Genomic DNA, 13054 nt, shown 5'->3' with positions numbered 1-13054 from the left:
CACAGAATTCCTCTTTTCTTTATCTTATATCTTGGTTTGCTTCTGTTTCACCTTGCTTTCTAGTTCCAATACCTGTACTTACACTGATACTGATCTTGACCTCTGACTTGAGGTTAAAGCATTTTTTCTAATCCTCCACTCATCTTCAGCATCTCAACCTCTTCTACTACAGACTCTTTAGGGTTAGCTTGCCCCTCTGGCCTTATTATACTGCTTTTAATTAACATTCCTTGAATCAATTACTGACCCCTCCTCTCCTCACCCTCATTTTCCCCATCATCAGTAAGAGAAAAGATGCCCATAATTTCCATTTCTCTCTTACTTCTTTTCTCCCTTCTTATTTCTTTGTTTCCTTTTGCATGCTACTCTTTTTCACACACACACAAAATGTCATCTTATCTAGAATTTAGTCTTCCTTTTTTTCCTCTTAAAAAACCAATCAGTTACAACATGGGGCTTAACCTTGGGTCTTTATTTCATCCAGGCTTGTTCATTTGTTTATTTCAAATATCTATAGGAAATAGGTCTCCATGATAAAAAAAAAAGAAATAGGCCAAAGTGATATCATGTGTGCATATTTTCTCCAGTTGTCTTCAGATTTGGACCAAAGCCTGAGGTTTTAGGATGCCTGGTCTCCAGAGAGCCAAGCTTTACTGTAATAAGCAAATTGTACATAGAGATTGACACTAATAGCTACAACGGGAAATAACATTAACTCTGCAATTAGGACAAAAACTTTATATACACAAGGAAATGGAAGGGTTCTTTATAGAATCAAAACCATCTTTAGAGCTGGATGGCACTGAGATATCTTTCGGACAACCATGAGATGAGAAAAATTAAGTATGTTCTTATCAATATATGCCATCGCTTCCATCACTTGGAGGCATTTTACCACAAGCTATATTGGAATGAGAGAAATGAGGTATTCATTAATTTGCATGTGTCTACTGACATGGCTTTAAAAGCATACTTACATCCCTCTGTTTTGTTTCCACAACACTTGGTTCACAGCTTTATTAATCTGCTTCTTGTTCAATGCATATCTAGAGGTACAAGAAATAAGACCCAGGGAAATAAGGTTTCCCTCTGAAAGTTAACACTATTTAGATAACACATAATTTGGGGAGACGTGTCTTCCTGAAATAGTTAGTTGCAGTTTAATCAATAATAATAACCTATTCTAAGAAAGCACTTTTTTTTTTCCCCCCCAATACGCGGGCCTCTCACTGTCGTGGCCTCTCCCGTTGCGGAGCACAGGCTCCGGACACGCAGGCTCAGCGGCCATGGCTCACAGGCCCAGCCACTCCGCCACATGTGGGATCCTCCCGGACCGGGGCACAAACCCGCGTCCCCTGCATCAGCAGGCGGACTCCCAACCACTGCACCACCCGGGAAGCCTGAAAGCACTTTTTAATCAGTTTCTTGCAAAGACTCTTTAAGCAATATAGCATAGAAGTTACAAGCATCAACTTTAGAACCAAACTGGGTTCAAATCCTGGTTCTTCCATTTCCTAGCCATAAACTAAGCAAATTACTTAACCTCTCTCTGTTTCATTTTCCCTACCTGTAAAATGAGAATAATATTTTCTGCCTCAGAAGTTTGTGTTGACAGTTAAATGAGTAAATATGTAACCCACAGTAAGCTCTATATAAGTCTTTGGAATTGTTCTCTTTTTGTAAATTTTAATTTTATTGGAGCCTAGTTGCTTTACAATGTTGTGTTAGTTTCAGGAGTATGGGGAAGTGATTCAGTTATACACATGCATATATTCATTCTTTTTTAGATTCTTTTCTCTTATAGGTTATCACAGAATATTGAGCAGAGTTCCCTGTGCTATACAGTATGTCCTTGTTGGTTATCTATTTAATGTATAGTAGTGTGTGTATGTTCATCCCAAGCTCCTAATTTATCCCTACCCCACCCACGTTTTCCCTTTGGTAACCATAAGTTTGTTTTCAATATCTGTAAGTCTATTTCTGTTTTGTAAATAAGTTCATTTTATCATTTTAAATTACATTCCACATATGAATGGTATTATATGATATTTGTCTTTCTCTGACTTACTTCATTTAGTATGATAATCTCTAGGTCCATCCATGTTGCTGCAAATGGCATTATTTCATTCTTTTTTATGGCTGAGTAATAGTCTATTGTATATATGTACCACATCTTCTTTATCCATTCCTCTGTTGATGGACATTTAGGTTGCTTCCATGTCTTGGCTATTGTAAATAGTGCTGTGATGAACACTGGGGTGCATGTATCTTTTCAGATTATGGTTTTCTCTGAATATATGCCCAAGAGTGGAATTGCCGGATCATATGGTAACTGTATTTTCAGTTTTTTAAGGAACTCCATACCGTTTTCCATGGTGGTTGTACCAATTTACATTCCCACCAACAGTGTAGTAGGGTTCCCTTTTCTCCACACCCTCTCCAGCATATATTGTTTCTGGATTGGAATTGCTCTTGAAAACAGGAAAGGCGAGTAACTTAGAAAGGTACTATGAGCATTCTGACCATGGCAAAGAACATCTTCAGTGATTTATTCATTAGTGTCCAGAATTTAGTTATTATTTCCATGTTTGAGAGGCTAATCATCTTCCCTAAGTGCACTAATATTGTTTAGTTTGTGGACCTACAAGGGTGGTAAACACATTCTGGACTACAGTAAATTGGCCCATGCCATCCAATCCCATGAGGCCACTTGCCTGCTGAGCCTGTCCATGCTAAAGCTTTTCCATTTAACACACATACACTCACTCTGTGCTGTATTTTTCATTCACTTGTCTATCTTCCACATTAGCTTTGGAGCTTCCCAGGAGAGGAACCAAACTTATTTAACTTGGTGTCACCATTGGGCAGGAGTGCTGTTCTTATAGCTGAATAGAATTTGCATTCTGTGTTGGAATATAAACATCTTGCAGGTAGCGTCTATATCTTATTTGTATTTGCAGTGCTAGTTTGTAGTGGAATGCCTAGTTCACAGCAGGCACTAAGTGGTTGTTGGTTGAATGTAATTAAAAAATGTTGAGGGGCTTCCCTGGTGGCGCAGTGGTTGGGAGTCCGCCTGCCGATGCAGGGGACACAGGTTCGTGCCCCGGTCCGGGAAGATCCCACATGCCGCGGAGCGGCTGGGCCCGTGAGCCATGGCCGCTGAGCCTGCGCGTCCGGAGCCTGTGCTTCGCAACGGGAGAGGCCACAACAGTGAGAGGCCCTCATATCACACCCACACACACAAAAAAAATGTTGAGGTTCTTTTATTGGAAAGTCTAGACAAATTCCAAGGTGTAAGTAAGTACCAGCATTCCAGAGGACTCAGTTGATAAGGGCTCATTGGCACAACAGCTCACAGAAAGAATCTAGGTTAACCTCTTTTTAAACGAAATGAAAAACATTATTCATAGATGTCCATTATTTCATTTTAATAACCAAACAGTTGGAAATAAAATATGCTTTTCTAATGTTTTTTAAGAATAAAAAGTTTCTCACTATTTCCCTTGTTTCCATAATAATAAAATGGCTTTTGCATGTCAGTGATTCCCTACCAAAATGAAAATAGGGATTAATGAAGTGACACTGTAAAAACTTTAAGTGAAACAAATGTTGGAACACCAAGGAACCCAAAGCAAGCTCTCCTTGTTTCATATTTTCTGCACAGAAATGTATTTTTAAAGAGGCAGGAAGCATAGAGAGAGGGGACAGGTCATTTCTTAAGTTGTACACTGTTCTACACCATAGATTTTATTACTCTGATAACTCCTACCCTTGAAATCTTCAAGCTCAAGTTCTGTTTCATAATGCAGAATTCATCAAGGGTATGGAAACCATTAATCTTCTTTAATGCACCATCTGGTGAAGGACTGAAGTTACCTCTGGTCAGGAACTGAACAGTTCCAAGAATTTCAGTAGACACCAGTTTCAATACAAACCTCTGAGATGGACATTTGGAAGGGCCAAAATGACCATTCAAAGGTCATGCTCAAGAACAGATGGATTTCTTCCTAAAGATTTCACTAGGTTTTAAAAGATACAGAGAAAGCAAGATCAAACTTCAGTCCTGTGCTTGCTGAGTGCCATTCACCAGACTGTGATGTCAGAGTAATTCCTGAGACACATGTAACTAGGACATGTAATTTGGATTCATGTCATGGTACATCCTCCTTTAGACTATGATGGCTCTGAAGCAGTATTCATTGGTGAATAACAAAAAAAAATCACTAATGACAGAAAATAACAAACTAATTTGCTATGTAAAGTTACTTGTATGCTCATATTCAGTTACTTTATTCCAAACATTTGAAACAAGGAAGGAAGAAGAAGTTGGACAGAACTAGAGTGATTATTTGGAGCAAATTATAACTGAAAAGGATGTTGCTCATATTTTGCAGATTGCAAGCATGACTTTTCTTACAAACTTTGCCACATAGTTTCTAGGGACACGTGGTTCCAAATAAAGGATACTGTGATAGACAGCATATCATCCCTCCAAGGATGTCCATATCTCCATCCTCAGAATCTGTTACCTTAAATGGAAGATGAGACTACGCAGATATGACTAAGTTAAGGATCTTGAAATGGAGAGATTATCCTGGATTATCCAGGTGGGTCCAATGTAATTACAAGTGTCCTTATATAGGAAAGAAGCAAGCAGAAGTCAGAGAAGCAAATGTGACAATGAAAGCAGAGGTCAGAGTGATGCAGCATAAGCCAAGGAATGCAGGCAGCCTCTAGAAACTGGAAAAGGCAATAACAGCTTCTCCCCTAGCACCTATAGTAGGAAGGCAGCTCTTCTGACATCTTGATTTTGGCCACATTAAGACCCATTTCAGATTTCTGATCTCCAGATGTGCAAGATAAAAAATGTCTGGTTTTTAAGGCCCCAAATGTGTGGTAATTTATTACCAGCAATAGGAAACTAACACAGATACTAAAATTAAATTTTGGTTTGGAAAATATGTAAAGCTAGGTTTCTGAGTCCTGAGAGGCCCTAGGCAGTCCAGGAAAAATGGGAATACTGAAGTGATCACACTGATATGATGCACCGCATAGGGCAATCCTGAAATCAAAGTTCACAGGGAACACAGCAAGGTGCTAAGGACACATGGTCCCATAAAAGTAGTTCAAGGGGCATGTGTGAAAAGAAAAAGGTAATGTTAAACTTCAAGATTCACCCAAGTCTGTGACTCTTGGCAACAAGATATATAAAAATTTTTCTAAGAAGCAGGGATAAAATGACTATTCATCAGCTATCCTCTTTGATTTTATATCATATAATCTAATCCACAAACAAATGTTTTATATTTACCATTTGATTATTATTCATCCTTCTCTATTCTTGATTTCTCTTAAACAATGAATTCTCACTCTATCCTAAAATTTCGACTTCCTGATTCCACACAAGTTCAAAATAAGTATGTAAATAGAGCAAAATTATACAATTGGGATTCAGCCTGTCAAAAATCTCAGGGAAAACAACAGAAAAGATCTTAAACTTTATTTTCAAATAAACATATATGAGTGACTCTGCCCAAATTAGAGTATATTAACCTGAACCTATGTCTTTTGTTATTGACTTTTCAGATGTAAGCATGTTGAGCTTTATTTTGCCTTTACTTATGTAAAATACAGTGGGTAAAAGCACATCTTTGAGTCTGTTGACCTTGGGTTAACATCTCAGCCCTTCCACCCACCAATACTTGGCTTGTCTGCCCTTGAAGTTACTTAACATCTCAATGCTTTGGTTTCATCATCTATAAAATAGTGAGAATAATAGTATACAGCTTATCATGTTGTTGAAAGGATTTATTGAAAAAAAGATATAAAACACTCCGCAGAAAGCTTAACGTAAAGCTCAATTAAAAGTAGATAATATTAGCATTATTATTAGTTATTTCATTCACATAGAGAGCTAAATCATTAACAACTATTCACTATATTCTAATAATAAATTACTAAATAAACATGTCCATAATACATTTTATCAGAGGAACGTGTTATAAATTGAATTTTATGATACCAACATCTGCCAGATCTTCCTTGTCCTTAATTTAATTACCTGGCTAGGTGCAAAACAATACAACAAAAAGGAATATTTAGAACATTTCAATGTTCTTCTCTTTAGAAAATCATGGGTTTTTTTGTTGTTGTTGTTAACTTCAAACATGTTTCTTTCCTATTCTTTTATCACAGTTATTTGGTGATTTGCCAATATGAACCTAATAAGGAGTCCACTAGATAGACATTCCCTGCCTCGTCACAGACCATTTGTCATACTTTAACACTGTTTGCGATGATAATATTTAAAGGTTTCTCTCCCCAATTAAACTTTTGCTCCTTGAGAGAAGACACAGGTCTTATTTATCTTGAAATATCTTGAAATATCCTGCATGTATTAGGTAATTTAGAATGCAATATGATTAAGTAAATGAATGAGAATTATAAAAAAGTCAGTTAAAATATTCCAAGCCCTATCTGCACCTAATTCCTGAATGATGAGTCTCTCTGCACTAAACCAGTAATAGATTCCACATTTTCTGAGATGTTCCCAGTAAAGGATCTCTAAGGGGAACTGACCATGGCTTGGGGTTAGACTAACACACCACTTATTGTAAGTAATATATAGAAATTAAATGGGAATTTAAACAAGTAAACAAACTTAGGGATTCTGACTTTATTTCTCTTATTAGCTGACTATATATGGTAAGACTATAGGCAGTCAGTATTTTAATTATCCTCACTATGCAAAGTAGTAATTAAAATAAGTAAATAATATAAAATAAGTAGTAAGTAAAAATAGTAGTAAGTAAAAATAATAAAAATTATTTTTAAAATATTATATATTATTTATTAAAAATAAATAACGTAAAATAAGTAGTAAGTAAAAATTCTGTGTGTTTTCAGCACAGAATCTATTTCATTGTTGTTTTCAAATTCCTCACCCCACCCATCATCCTGAGAGCCTAGGTCTGACTAGGTTTCTGTCCTTCAGTTTGAATGGTTATACTCTTGCTTGGCAGAGAATAAATCATTCCCTAAAGTTTGTAGACTTTCTATAAGCAACCCAGTGAACAAAAAGATGCATTTTCAGTAATTGCGCTATAAAATTGTCAAGCTATAGTTTTCCAATGACATTACTCAAGTTAGTAAATTTATAAATACTGGGACTCCCCTGGTGGCACAGTGGTTGAGAGTCCGCTGGCCGATGCAGGGGACGAGGGTTCATGTCCCGGTCCGGGAAGATCCCACATGCTGTGGAGCGGTTAGGCCCGTGAGCCATGGCTGCTGAGCCTACGCGTCTGGAGCCTGTGCTCCGCAACGGCAGAGGCCACAACAGTGAGAGGCCCGCGTACCACAAAAAAATATAAATATAAATATAAATACTGTAAAGAAAATTTTAAAACTTTCATAATTTATTGTCCAATGCCTATCAAAACACTTTGTTAGGAAGTGGCTATGTACACTAATTTATCTTTTCATGATTTTACAAAAAGCACTAGGGCCAATATGTTTTCACAATAGTTATCAATTACCAATGAGTCTATTTTATTTAGTCACCCTATCTGGTTTTTTGTTGTTGTTGTTGTTGTTTTTATTTTTATTGGGCTATAGGGGATGGGTTGGGAAATATCTCTGTAAGTTATGACCTACTAGGGAAATGTCCATTCTAATTTTCCTGGGACAGCTTTCTCAGCTTTTTCTTTTTCTTGGAGCTGCTGCTCTGGCTGGCAGCAGCCTCTTCAGGTCCACTGCTGAGAGGCTTCTCCTTGGAAGAGAACTTCCTCTTTTTCTTGGGGACCCTCTTATTTCCTGACTCTTCAGGGTCACTATCTGGTTCCTCTTTGGGGAAAGATTTCTTCCTCTTGGTAAGACTTCCACTGCCAGCTGTCTCTTCAAGATCACTATTAACCAGCTCCTCCTTGGAAAAAGATTTCTTTTTTGGGGGTTTGGAGGAGACAGATGGGTCTTCCATCCCATTCTCCTAAGAAGCCTCCTGGGGCTTTTGCTTTCTCTTCATTTTGGGTCTTTCACTTGTCTCCTCACATTCCTCTGGGGTACTACTGCTGTTTTCTGAAGACGCCAGGGCAATCTCAGCCAGCCTTTTCTTTTCCTTCTTCAAGCGTTTCTTCTCCTGTTTCTCCAGCTTCCTAGTAATCTCAGCAGCCACTTCCTCTGCATGAACCATTGCCTCCTTCATGACATGCAGATTCTTTCATGGAATCTCTCCAGACTTATAGAAGTACAGCCGCTCCTCAACTTGTTCTCGAAGCTTCTCCCAAATACACTGGTAGGTACCTCAGAGAAGCAATCAATTTGTGAGGCAATACTGCATTTGTTTGCCAGGTATCGGGAGATGCGGCCTTTGTTCTTGGCAGCTGCTCGGCCAATGAAGGTAGAGTGGAAAATGAGTCCATATTTTGGGGTGTTACCCCTTGTCTTCAGGGATCTGGAAAGTTGGTCCCTGTGCTGGGTCCAGGGAATCACTCAGACACCAGGACTGGCCATCAACCCTATCTCTTAATTGATGATTTCGAGAATCAGCAATCATGCAGCAAACTTGCTAAGTAAATAGAAAAATTGGAAGGTGAAAACCTTTGGGTAAATATCTTCATTTTGATGCAGACAAGAAAGACACTATGGTTGCTAAGGACAAAATACATAAAACCGCATGTGGTTGAATGCATAATAGACCTTAACAATGCCAACTATTGAAATAACAACTTTGAAAACATATTAAAAAACAGCAGAAATTTTTTTAAAAAACATTGTTTTCCTCCTTTGAAAACTACCTAGACCACACTTTTCTTGAGGCTGTGCCACCAACTAAAATGAAAGCTTTGTTTCTTCTCTTTCACATATGGGCCCTCAACTGACATATAAAATATCTTGGGAAACAAAGTATAAGAGAGTCAGAATTACCGGGCTGATTTTGCTCTCGAAAACAGTTTTCTTCTACTTCTTGTATAGCCTGCCAAGCTCATCATACTTTTGGCAGATATAAGGCACCTCTTTTGAATCAATCTCATGAAGCTGGTTAATGCCACAAGCAGCCACTGTTACCTGGCAATACACATCAGAGGTTTTTATTATTGCTATTAATCAATGAGGTGAACTGACGTTTAGAATGTACATATAACAGGCATGGCAACTTTCTCCCTATAATCAAAAGATTTTATTTTATTTTTATTTATTTATTTATTTATTTTTTTTTTGGTATGCGGGCCTCTCACTGTCGTGGCCTCTCCCGTTGTGGAGCACAGGCTCCGGACGCGCGGGCGCAGTGGCCATGGCTCACGGGCCCAGCCGCTCTGCGGCATGTGGGATCTTCCCGGACCGGGGCACGAACCCGCATCCCCTGCATTGGCAGGCGGACTCTCAACCACTGCGCCACCAGGGAAGCCCTAATCAAAAGATTTTAAAGATATTTGGAAGATATTTGAGGAGGACCCTGGTTTGTTGAAAGGTCAAGGCTTCGAAATTAAAATTCATCGTTTCATTTATTAAATCAGAGTTTGACAAACTTTTTCTGTAAAGAGATACATAAATTTTTTTAGCTTCAAGGCCCATATATATGTTCCTCCTCTTCCTTCTCCACCCCAAACCCCCCACCCCAACCTTTAAGATTTAAAAACTTCTTAGTTTGTGGACTGGATATGGCCCACAGGTATCATTTACTGACACCTGATTTAATTCATTCAAGTGTTTTTAAGCAATATGGCCAACAAAGTCCTCATAAAACTTAGTGTACTAGCAGAAACAGATGAATAAAAAAGCAGCAGTACTACAGTGTGTCTGGTGCCATGATGTAGTATAGTTTGGTAGACCTAACCAGCTTCAAAGGTGAGGTAATGTGTGACAAAATTATTAGTAGAAGGAGATAGAAGATTAGAGGTGAACATTCGCTAGGAAGAGAGAAGAACCTGTAGAAAGGCCCTTAAGGGAGAGTTTGGTATAATTGAGAAATCACAAAAATTTTACATAGCCTATAATGTGGAGAAAAGAAGATGAAGAGCGGATCAGAGACAGAGCATGCAAGGCCTGATAAGCCATATTAAAGAGTTTAACCTTACAGGCAATGAGAAGGCATTAAAACAATTCAATAAAGAATATGAAGTAAACAGGCACCTCAGTGTCCACTGAAGCACTATTTACAATAGCCAAGACATGGAAGCAACCTAAATGTCCATTGACAGATGAATGGATAAAGAAGATGCGGTACAGATACACAATGGAATATTACTCAGCCATAAAAAAGAACGAAATAATGCCATTTGCAGAAAGATAGATGGACCTAGATATTATCATACTAATGGAAGTAAGACAGAGAAAGATAAATATCATATACACACTACTATATATAAAATACATAACAACAAAGACCTACTGTATAGCACAGGGAACTATACTCAATATTTTGTAATAACCTATATGGGAAAAGAATCTGAAAAAGAATATATATACATATGTATAACTGAATCACTTTGCTGTACACCTGAAACTAATACAACATTGTAAATCAAACATATTTCAATTTTTAAAAATAATGAATTAAAAAAAATATGAAGTGAGCAAATCTGGATTTTTAAAATATCTCTCTGGTTGCAAAGGGAGATGGAATTGGAGAAATTCAAGACAGGAGGGAGGTCAGCATTTAGGAAGCAGTGGCCCTAGATACAGAAAAGTAGCTAAATTTGAGTAGGTAAATGTGAAAGGACTAAATTTGAAATCCCATTTATGTATAAAAATCACTTACTCTCTTTGTATCTATAAAACTTAACTAGTGACATTTCCTCAACTATTTGTCCTAGAAGGTTTTTGTGAAGCGCAAGCCAAATGACGTATATAAAATAATTTAGCAACCATAAAAAACATACACTTTTCTTATAAGAGTAACACTTTTCATTATTATGGTCAGGTAAGTTAAAATTACTAAGCACAGTAGCCTTGATAAAATTATATTTTGAATAACATTCAAAGAGGCAAATGAACATTTGCAAACCCTACTTTATCTCTTCTCTCCTAGATCTGGATGCTCATGATTTGCTCCAGGAGAGCCTCCTGGTAGTTTGAGGGTCTTGCATCAGCTGATTCTAGATTACTAGCCCCCTTGTAGCCTCCCTATACTTACTTTGGAACTGGAAAAGTGACAGGCAAATGATTATCTTAAAACATACTCCAGAACTGCTAGGGAGAAAACTGCCTTTGTGTAGGTTAGAGAAAAAAAAATACTTAACTGCCTGGTGTAGAAGATCTCAAGGGTGTTCCAAAGACTTCAGATCAAAGGATGGAATATCTTTTTTGGGACAAGGAATGATTCTTTTTCCCCTCAGAGAGATAAGGGAAAAGGAGAATGAGGAGGTAATGGGGACAGTGAAAAAAGGAACCTGGGAAGAACAAAAGTGCCACATGCGGAGGGAGCCAGGAGCCATAGAGCCAGGAGCCTTCAGGCAGGGAGTCCTGAGACCACAGGACTACAGAAAAGAGATGTCTAATTTCAATCTTAAAAGTGTTTACTGCCTGATAGGCAGAGACCACTTCAGCCTTCCCCATTACTCAATTCTTCAGCACTTCAGGAAACTACTATATCATATGAATTTCATGAATGATTTGTAAGAAGTAGGTGTTGTAGATAATTGTTTTCGTTGCAGGTGGAAATTGGCAAGGGAGTTGCATTTTGTGAGAAGTTAGCATGTGGAAGCAGAAGGTTGGGTAATGGAGGAGATCATGAAACTATGAACTCTCTGCAAATCTGAAGAAAGCTTGGGAGATTCCTGGATTTATATTGGCCATGGAGTTGAGTTGAGGTCTTTTAGGTAATACACAGAACTCCAAGGAACAGAGGGCCTCTCAGCTGACTGTTAGTTGCAGTATCATCATGAATTATCAGGAAGCCTTGTTTCAGGCAACCAAGTCTACAGCTAAGAAGGTTTGAAACCACCTATTGATGCCAAGTATTTAGAGATAACTAGCTAGTAATGCTACTAAATTATGCATGTATATTCTTCTTACTTTATTAGTAGTAAAACAACCTATTAAATGTCCAGATAAACTTAAAGTTTCCTGTAAACCCATGCTATGCTTTTGAAAATTATCCATTTAATCTCTTTCTTGATATATATAAGTATAAAATAGAAATATACAGAGTACCTTTCAGATGATCATTTCAAAATTACAAATATGAAGCAACATTCATATGACTTCTGGGAAGAAGATATTAGTTTATTCGTTATATTGATGGAGGAGTGAAATGTATACAATATTAATAGCTAATGTGATGTTCTAAGAAGTAGTAAACTTCATAATCCTTTCTTGCACACTGTCTAGGACTAGATAGCTCTGGGACCTCTAATAAGCTAATTCACTTCTCTGAGTCTATGTTTTCTCATCTGTAAGATGAATTGTTGAATGTAACATTTTTAAATATCACAATTCTAAAATATTGTTTATTTTATGAATTGCAATGGAAAACCCAGAAATATGCTATGTACTTACACTGTTGACTTAGTGACAGAAATTTCTATCAGCATCACAAATGTATAGTAATGTATTTAGATGGAATTATTTATTAATCCACATAACTCTAAAGATCATAAAATAAGAGAGTTGTAAGGGATTTCTGAGTATTCCACCAAACCTTTATTTTGGTACAATATGATCAATATATCCCCAAAGTGGTCTCACTGCTAGAACATCTCCCATGAGAGAGAATTTTTTTAATATATGACATCTATGTGCCAATTTGCTGGCATCAGGTTCTATGACTTGTTTGAGACATTTATTTTGGTGTCAGTTGCAGATGAGGATAACTCTTAGGGACTTTACTTTAAAGACAATGGAAATCGACAGTAACACAATTATAGTAGGGGACTTTAACATCCCTCTTTCACCAATGGACAGATCATCCAAAATGAAAATAAATAAGGAAATGCAAGCTTTAAATGATACATTACACAAGATGGACTTAATTGATATTTATAGGACATTCCATCCAAAAACAACAGAATACACATTTTACTCAAGTGCTCATGGAACATTCTCCAGGATCGATCAT

The 13054-nt window shown here is 37.4% G+C and overlaps 1 pseudogene; it reads right to left on the bottom strand.

The window, feature by feature from the left end:
* Positions 1-7620: 7620 nt before the first annotated feature.
* LOC131757729 (nucleolar protein 56 pseudogene) lies at positions 7621-8200 on the bottom strand (annotated as a pseudogene).
* Positions 8201-13054: the final 4854 nt, after the last annotated feature.

This window comes from Kogia breviceps, chromosome 5 (assembly GCF_026419965.1).
Source record: "Kogia breviceps isolate mKogBre1 chromosome 5, mKogBre1 haplotype 1, whole genome shotgun sequence".
NCBI classification, from domain to species: Eukaryota; Metazoa; Chordata; class Mammalia; order Artiodactyla; family Physeteridae; genus Kogia; species Kogia breviceps.
This window is presented reverse-complemented; position numbering and strand designations above follow the sequence as displayed.